The following is a 7,220-nucleotide window of genomic DNA, read 5'->3' as shown; positions in this document are numbered from 1 at the left end:
TACATTTCAGAGACTAAAGTTGTCCATAGTCTTTCATTTGTGTTCATTGTTTGATACAGTAGTACCCAGTGTTTCATAATTTGTGTTCATTGTTTGATAAACCAAATTTTCATACAAAATTCACACAGAGATACAAACTTCCAAATTGTTCAAGCACGTGACAGACGGCCGTGTATTATGTTTCTTGTTTCTTAAGGTAATTTAATCTTAACTATGAAATACAGCGGGTTTCTCAGTAATGAATGTAAGTAAAATAGACTTTTTTTTTTAAATGCGTAGTAGATAAAGCTACAAAAGCTGACTGATATCTTATAGGAAATTTGGTATGATTTCCCGTGGGCAAGTTTTTATGTAATATATAACACGTTGTTCAACAAGCGCTGTTTGTATGAACAGATAAAACACGATAAGGAAAGGACTTGATCCAATAGAGGATATACTAGGTAAGTTATAAAGCTGTTGTTTTTATATATATATTTATATATGACGTGTATACGGGTTTGTGTTCCCTCATTGAACCATAAAGTATTTCCTGTAGTAAAGAAATTATGTTGATAAAAGAGCGAAACACAAAATTTATTCTTAAATAGAAAATTATTACAAAGTGTTTGATATTTTCGTCTATTAAGTAAATAAAATAACACTGAATGTCATGCCTCTAAATTATGCCAGTAATGTTTCTATATCCAGTTATCAGAGGCGCCTGCAATATAAAACGGTACATCTGATAAGATATCAGATTTACTGAACCTTGAACTGAGATTAAATCACCTTAAAGATTTAAAGAGAAACAACTACCCCCCCCCCAAAAAAAATACGACGTTATGGATCATATTTGAAATGTTTTTTGTTTTTTTTTATCTGGATATTTCTTGCGTATGTACATGTATACATTCCTATATATATTCGTAAGTCGTTGTTGCTTTCGCACTAAATGCTATAATCACTTCGTGTCTGTAAAATATCGCTGATGTTGACCACTTGTGGTTGGAAAATAAAATAAACTTGTGTTATTTTGAATTGTATCTCTTACATGTATGCGAGTTGTTTTGTTTTTACAATAACAAACTTATAAATTTTATAAAATACGAAGTAATTTGAACCTTAGTAGAATCTGCAAGATGATTTGTGTTTTATTTTATAAATATTCTTTTTTTGCAAAATAAATATATATCACTTCACTTACAAAGAGCTAACTCGAATTCTCAAGTTTGTGTAAAAAAATGTTTCGGTTTTAGTAAATTAAATACAAAAAAATAGCCACTGTATTTAGCCTTGGCGAATCTCTTGCGCTGTAAACTGGAATGTGCAAGTTTGAACTGGAATATTACACAAAAATTTGGAGCTGTGAACTGTCTATGTGAACCGCTTTAGCATGCTGATTACCATTGGTTTACTTCCCGTTAGTTTAAGTTATAGTTAATACTAGTTACATAGCAATTGAGTTATGTAGTATGACACTACGTCATTAACTTAGTTACAGTGGTTTTTGTTAATTAGTACATATGCCACATTAACGCATGCTGTAACTTTTTTGATAATTCTTACTCTTATTATCATTGAACTTTCTAGAGGATTATCGTATTTCCTTTTCAGCTTTTACAGACGATTTAACATTATTTATTACTTCCTGCTTCTTGTGTTTTAAGTGGCTAAGGATAGCTATAATGGCATAATGTAGTGTGTACTCTTGGTAAATTCTTACTACTTGACTTAACATAGTCTAAAGTCTAAACAGTAATAAGCATCATAGATATTTGTATTAGATGCCACGTTCCTCTAACGTTGCACTGACAGTGTTGTTTCGTTGGTCTTCATTGGTCACAAGTGGTTTGGGAGAGTTGGGGGAAGTTCAGGTTGGTGTTACATTTTTCAAAGAAAATTAATCCTACCAGAATAGTTCAACCAAAAGCTATTGTTTATATATATGTTTCCTAAATAAGATACGATATATATTTCTTCATTGTTACCTTCACTAACAGTATTGGCTAGACTGTTAATATATATATATCTAATTTTATTACTTTTTAATTCTGTTTTTGCCCTCCAGTGGCTTAATGGTGATTCTGAGAGCTCACATAGCTAAAAACCGGATTTTAATACTCGTCATTAGCACAGCACATATATCCCCTTGTGTAGCTTTACGCTTAACAACAAACAAACAAAAAAATGTCTTCTTTTTTATTATTCTATTTTCATTATAGAGATTACTTTGCTTTGTTCTCTTAGGCCCAGCATGGTCAGGTGGTTAGGGCGCTTGACTCGCAATCTGGGGTTCGCGGGTTTGAATCCCCGTCCCACCAAACATGCTCGCCCTTTCAGCCGTGGGGACGTTATAATGTGACGGTCAATCCCACTATTCGTTGGTAAAAGAGTATCCCAAGAGTTGGCGGTGGGTGGGGATGACTGGCTGCCTTCCCTCTAGTCTTACACTGCTAAATTAGGGACGGCTAGCACAGATAGCCCTCATGTAGCTTTGCGCGAAACTCAAAAAACAAACAATCTTGTTGTCTTGATATTTAATATTTTGTTTAGGACTAACCTAAATCTACTAAGTTAATATAATATCGTGATATATTATTGTGATTAAGGCTAAAATATCGTTAACTCTTTATCAGTAGGAGCTTAAACAAATTATATTTAATTAATTATACTTATTAGCAGATGGACGTTTTAGTTTCGCTCTAAGTAAGTAGCTTGCTCTAATATGAAGTTGATATTAATAAATAATAAAAAAATTAAAAAATAATGTTCGAGTGCATTTAAAGAATCTTGATAAACTGCTGCATTGGATACTAACAAGAATCATGGTCTCAGTATACAGTTAAGATTACTGTCCCCCATTGGGACAGCAGTGAGTTTTCGGACTTACAATGCTAAAATACGGATAGCCCAATATGGCTTTGCTCTAAAACTAACAAACAATTAAAACTGCTACACACATTCCAGAGCCATGACTATCAACATGTCACTGAGAAGGTGAAAGTTCAAGTAACGCTGAAGTGTTGGTATTTGATTTTAAATCTCGTGTTTTTAACAAGTATTTCAAACACAAATATGTTTCAATAAATATAAGTATTTTACTCTTTCTGACACAAACTTTTACTCACGATTAACTCGATTGTATTATCTAATCATTCTTTGGTCAAAGCCAAAAATGATAATAGATGTTTCAGCAAATGAACATTGCTGGTTATTATATGGTTGACATCGCAGAGAATATTCCAGATAAGATTTATAAATGGCACCATTGCATGTTGTCTCCAAAGCATGAGATGTCAACTGGAAGAAGTCCATTATTAACTGTGTTTAAATTCGATCAAGTCATAAAAATGTGAAGTTCATTATCACAAAGAAGCTAAGATTTACCTTTAAATCAACAGAAGTTGAGTACACTATGTCAAAACGAAGTTGGAGCCTGACCATGTCGTTACAGACATGTCGCCACGTTCGGTCACAATTCATCTAACGATTGTACAATAACCCTGCAGCAAAAGTCTCCATTTAAAGCTTTAGTGTGCAGGCATACCATGCGTTTTCTGCATTCTTATTTTAATTGAGAAATTTTAAGTATCCTTCATTTATTCTGAGTGTATTAAGTTTTCACGTAACAAGTGGTCCAGAAAACCTTTAAAATGTCATTATTCAAGCTGCCTTTGTTTCTTAGTTATTCTTTAAAAATAATAAACGCTCCACCTGTGGGAAATATTGCTATAATAGTGCACTTTTTTGCAAGTAGGTAAATGATAGCGTGTCTTTCACTGATAGAGCAGATGATATCTAGAGGATGGCCTCCCCTATGTTGTATGAAAATAACCATCACGTGGGAAGCGCTAGTTGCTATGAGTAAATCCGATGTTCCCCGTGAAGTAAGAAACACTATATTTAAAAAAGTCTACACAGGATCTCAAGTGAGTTATTTGAACAGAAACATCCCAATGGAAAAATCCACTTAATCAATTTACGAGTTAGTAGAAAGCGACCCTCTAGTGTTCTAACGCAAGTACGAACACCGTGTTTTTTTTCCATCGAACAACTAAAAATTATTTTCATCTTATTTCACACATCATGTCCAGTATATTTATTTCTTAACTTTAATTCTGTTAGTAGTTAAATTCAAATCTACTTTGTAATTTATCTCGCTGATCCTTTCATTATAAAGCGGACCGACCTAACACTTTTGCAGAAGTCAGTTTAACCTAAGAATACCACAGGTTCATGTCAAAACACACCATTCCTCCTTTCGGGTTTTTCATGATTCAACCAGGGCGCCCGTTTCAACAGTCCGATCGCTCAGAAATTCAGAGGTGCTGCATCAGCCATCTTCACTAGTATATAGAATAGAATAAACATCAGTTTCATCCTCCAGTTGCTTGAAGTATGCAACGATTGAATAATTGAATAGGTATGTCGTGGTAGCAGCCCGAGTACTTGTGACTTGTGTCGCTTTTCCAGACTGGCAACTTTCTTGGTTATGTTGTGTGCTGTTTTCTGGGAAAAACGGACGGCTTTTGCTAATGATCTTCGTGTTCATGGATTCTAACCTATTATAAGACGCCACACTTTGCTTATCACGGCTGAGGTAAGATTTGTTGCAGGTCTTTTTCTGAATGGTCCTGGTACCCAAATTTGATTCATATTCCTTTGTCTTGTAATGTCATTAAATTCAAGATATATGATCTGAGCATACGAATATTTTACATTGAAAACACTTATTATACGTACACTGTCTACGAAAAACTAAACAATGTCAAAATGTGTTTCTGAAACATTCATTCCACTGTGGCCTTGTAGCCATTTGTTGACTTGAATATTCCAAGTGGTTTGAACGTAACGTACTCAACCCTCAATAATTTAAATCGATTTTGAATTATGATTGTGTGAAGATCACTGTCAAGTTTACAAGGAGCTAGATGCTGTAGTACCGTTAATACAAATATTACTAAAGATAACCTTGATGTGGTTTACCAGCGGGCAATATGTATCCAATTCAAGGTCGCGAGAAGAACTCGACTGACGTCACATAGGAATAAAGATAATTAAGTTCTTGTTCTTTTTAGTCGCGACATAGCGGCTCATAGAATTACTGAGTGTTTGTTGTTGTTGTTGTTTTCAAGTACAAACTTTTAGCTCATAGCTCCGCCATCTCTTGACCGATTTGAGATCTAATTACAGTTTCTGACTCAGGAAGTGAAATCCTTTTGACTGATATATCTTACAACGACCAAGGTCTCATAGAATAATTTACTCTAATCCTGCCTAAAATAATTTCAATTTGAGGGTAGGTTGGTAAAGATCCTGATGAGTAATAAAATCGAATCGGGCATACGCGCGTCTCACACTTGGTATTCCTGGCGCAGAAAAATATAGCTAATAAAATGGACAAAAAGTATCATAGATTAATTTACTCTAATCCTGCCTAAAATAATTTCAAGTGCCGTGTATATTGAGGATTCCCTCTTGTTTAAGTCTGTATTCTAATAAAAACTATTATTCTAGGTTTTTTGAAAGTACAGTCCTTGACCGAAACACTTTTTAAAATATTGTGAATGTCGACACTGTTTCTATAATAAGCAGTTACTTACAATGCGGTGATATTAACATAATAATATACTTGGACCAATCAATAATATTTTTCATATAACAACATGCTAATAAAGTCAGCAGCTCCGCTTTCACCATAATAAACTCGTAGTCCAGACGCCGATATGGCGACTGTATTGTAAAACTAATTAGAATCTAGAATTTAATTGCTTTGTTATTTAACATTAGCTGAGAAAAACGAGGGACAAAGTATTTCATTCTAGACTTTCTTTACACTGGAACTAATCGTTGAAGTTTTATACTAAACACGTACTTCCTTATACTGACTCGTTAACGCAAGGTCAATCCGGCTTCCCTTTGCTGTAACCATCCTGTTTGTACTCCATCCATCAATGATAATAAGGAATAACATAAAACTCTGCCATAAATCTCAAGTATGATTAAAATGTTCATGGTTGTTTGGATGTTCAAGGAACTTTGAAATACTGACAGAAATATAAATAGATTAGATATGAAAGTTTTGTAAGCCTATTTCTAGTTTCATCTTCCATTACACCAGCATAAATATATAAAAAAAAAAAAATCTTCCAGTGGGTCAGCGTTGAGTTTACTGACTTACGACTCTAAAATCCCGGGTTCGATTACCTGCGGTGGACAGAGTGCAGCTAGCCTGTTCTGTAGCATTGCGCTAGGACAAAACAAATTAAACGATAGTCAAAATACATGAATTATTAAATATTAAAGATATTAAATACAAATACATTAAACACAGAATTTAGTGTATGTAAATATAGAATCTTTGCTTTCAGTTTTAGCATCATGTTAGTAAGGATTCAAATAAGTATAATACGAATATATCGTTCATGTTTACTGTACTCCCAGGTTAAAATATCAAAAAATAAGAGAGCAATGGTTCATTTCACTTCACTTTAATGACGTGGCTGTTATTGTAGTAGAGAAAACACAGCATTTCCTATCATTTTGTGTATTTGCTTATAAACACCATATTACACTGTACCCACGCGGGTATCGAACTCTGAACACAGGGAACAAGTCTCGTAAAAAGAAAAGAAGTGATATATATATAAATTATTTTTGGTGAATTTTTCAAAGCAAACTAATTATTTTCAAACATACCAATGATAATAATAGTCTGAATTATTTAGAAAGTTAAGACTTTTGTTTCAACTTCGATAGAACTTACCTTCGATATTACTCATTCTACATATTCAGATCAGCCTTAAGTCGGTTATGAATAACGAAGTGGTCTAAATTTTGTCTTCAACTGTGTTTAATTTTTCGTTTCACGTGGTTTATCAGTTACCTGTGTCACAGAAAACGTAATTTCTATGTTTTGTTTTTCGTATCATATAGTGTAGAGAATGGGAGAAATAAAACTTTCTACCTACATACGACCTAGGAAATGGCATGATACTCAATAAGTACAGAACAAATATCCCTGATGTATGTACTGATTCAGAATAAAATACGATTGGAAAAAATATGTAGTCTTCTGAATTATGCACTGGTTTGTTTGTTTGTTAATTGAATTTACCCCCAAAGCTACTCGAGGGCTATCTGAGTTAGCCGTCCCTAATTTTGGAATGAAAGTGTAGCGTCAGCGAGTCACGTGACTACTATGACGCATCGTTTCTAGATCTATCATGTACTTTGTC

At 33.8% G+C, this 7,220-nt stretch overlaps 1 protein-coding gene across 1 annotated transcript in view; it reads left to right on the top strand.

The window, feature by feature from the left end:
• Positions 1-1,763: 1,763 nt before the first annotated feature.
• LOC106478877 (serine/threonine-protein kinase OSR1-like) overlaps positions 1,764-7,220 on the top strand; it is a 124,924-nt gene continuing 119,467 nt past the window's right edge. The window contains exon 1 of the mRNA XM_022382565.1: positions 1,764-1,856. The gene's annotated coding sequence lies outside the window, so the exon portion shown is untranslated. The remainder of the gene's footprint in view (positions 1,857-7,220) is intronic.

The sequence above is a fragment of the Limulus polyphemus genome, unplaced genomic scaffold (assembly GCF_000517525.1).
Source record: "Limulus polyphemus unplaced genomic scaffold, Limulus_polyphemus-2.1.2 Scaffold258, whole genome shotgun sequence".
In the NCBI taxonomy this organism is placed as follows: domain Eukaryota; kingdom Metazoa; phylum Arthropoda; class Merostomata; order Xiphosura; family Limulidae; genus Limulus; species Limulus polyphemus.
This window is presented reverse-complemented; position numbering and strand designations above follow the sequence as displayed.